Source organism: Maniola hyperantus, unplaced genomic scaffold (assembly GCF_902806685.2).
Source record: "Maniola hyperantus unplaced genomic scaffold, iAphHyp1.2, whole genome shotgun sequence".
NCBI lineage: Eukaryota > Metazoa > Arthropoda > Insecta > Lepidoptera > Nymphalidae > Maniola > Maniola hyperantus.
Genome location: NW_027188990.1, coordinates 38,048 through 40,000, shown reverse-complemented (window position 1 = coordinate 40,000; position 1,953 = coordinate 38,048). Strand labels below are relative to the sequence as shown.

Here is a 1,953-nt window from a genome sequence, read left to right as displayed (position 1 = left end):
TACAAAATTCATAGATTTGCTTAAAGAAACTGCATAAATCCTGCGTCGTTGTCCCGGTTCTTCGAATTTTCACGTGAAAATCTCTCAGGGCGTTGCTTTCCACCGGCCCCAGCGTCCTGCGAAAGAAAATCCAAAATTAAAATTTTCAAAAAATTTTCACTTACAAAATTTTTCGGCAAAATTTATACCCCAAATTTTCGTAGTTTTCCGGTCTTTTCCGACTCGGACGGTGCCCGCGCGTGAGGACCGTGCGCCTGACCGCTTTTCCGACAATTTTCGCGCGGAAAACGCGGAAAATCGTGCGCCGATCACAGCATAGACATCTGTACCGAGCTGATATAGCTAAGTGGAATTTCTCATACAAAATTCATAGATTTGCTTAAAGAAACTGCATAAATCCTGCGTCGTTGTCCCGGTTCTTCGAATTTTCACGTGAAAATCTCTCAGGGCGTTGCTTTCCACCGGCCCCAGCGTCCTGCGAAAGAAAATCCAAAATTAAAATTTTCAAAAAATTTTCACTTACAAAATTTTTCGACAAAATTTATACCCCAAATTTTCGTAGTTTTCCGGTCTTTTCCGACTCGGACGGTGCCCGCGCGTGAGGACCGTGCGCCTGACCGCTTTTCCGACAATTTTCGCGCGGAAAACGCGGAAAATCGTGCGCCGATCACAGCATAGACATCTGTACCGAGCTGATATAGCTAAGTGGAATTTCTCATACAAAATTCATAGATTTGCTTAAAGAAACTGCATAAATCCTGCGTCGTTGTCCCGGTTCTTCGAATTTTCACGTGAAAATCTCTCAGGGCGTTGCTTTCCACCGGCCCCAGCGTCCTGCGAAAGAAAATCCAAAATTAAAATTTTCAAAAAATTTTCACTTACAAAATTTTTCGGCAAAATTTATACCCCAAATTTTCGTAGTTTTCCGGTCTTTTCCGACTCGGACGGTGCCCGCGCGTGAGGACCGTGCGCCTGACCGCTTTTCCGACAATTTTCGCGCGGAAAACGCGGAAAATCGTGCGCCGATCACAGCATAGACATCTGTACCGAGCTGATATAGCTAAGTGGAATTTCTCATACAAAATTCATAGATTTGCTTAAAGAAACTGCATAAATCCTGCGTCGTTGTCCCGGTTCTTCGAATTTTCACGTGAAAATCTCTCAGGGCGTTGCTTTCCACCGGCCCCAGCGTCCTGCGAAAGAAAATCCAAAATTAAAATTTTCAAAAAATTTTCACTTACAAAATTTTTCGGCAAAATTTATACCCCAAATTTTCGTAGTTTTCCGGTCTTTTCCGACTCGGACGGTGCCCGCGCGTGAGGACCGTGCGCCTGACCGCTTTTCCGACAATTTTCGCGCGGAAAACGCGGAAAATCGTGCGCCGATCACAGCATAGACATCTGTACCGAGCTGATATAGCTAAGTGGAATTTCTCATACAAAATTCATAGATTTGCTTAAAGAAACTGCATAAATCCTGCGTCGTTGTCCCGGTTCTTCGAATTTTCACGTGAAAATCTCTCAGGGCGTTGCTTTCCACCGGCCCCAGCGTCCTGCGAAAGAAAATCCAAAATTAAAATTTTCAAAAAATTTTCACTTACAAAATTTTTCGGCAAAATTTATACCCCAAATTTTCGTAGTTTTCCGGTCTTTTCCGACTCGGACGGTGCCCGCGCGTGAGTGAGCGCTTAGTAACTGAGGTGGTAACCAGCAGTACCGACGTGAGAGCCGCGGAATTTGGGACTGGGAAATTCGAAATTCTGATTTTGCAGTCTCGTGTCTGGCAGTACAGAGGGCCCATTTTATCTACTCACTGCTCTCTACACTAAAACACCGACTTAGGAATCACTAAAAACTCACATTAAATCTGATTTTTATATCTCAGACGCCATGTCGGGCAACGCGCCAGGCGCAAAATCAAAGAAAACCGTGCCCTTAGGAAGGAAAGTGCTTC

At 44.4% G+C, this 1,953-nt stretch overlaps 1 long non-coding RNA gene across 1 annotated transcript in view; it reads right to left on the bottom strand.

The window, feature by feature from the left end:
* The window catches only part of LOC138404632 (uncharacterized), a 1,698-nt gene extending 166 nt beyond the window's left edge, over nt 1-1,532 (bottom strand). Inside the window, exons 1-5 of the long non-coding RNA XR_011238506.1 lie at nt 1,266-1,532; nt 907-1,193; nt 548-834; nt 189-475; nt 1-116 (exon numbers count right to left, since the gene is read on the bottom strand). The exon at nt 1-116 is cut by the window's left edge and continues 166 nt beyond it. This is a non-coding gene — a long non-coding RNA (uncharacterized lncRNA). The remainder of the gene's footprint in view (nt 117-188; nt 476-547; nt 835-906; nt 1,194-1,265) is intronic.
* Between the last annotated feature and the right edge of the window lie 421 nt (nt 1,533-1,953).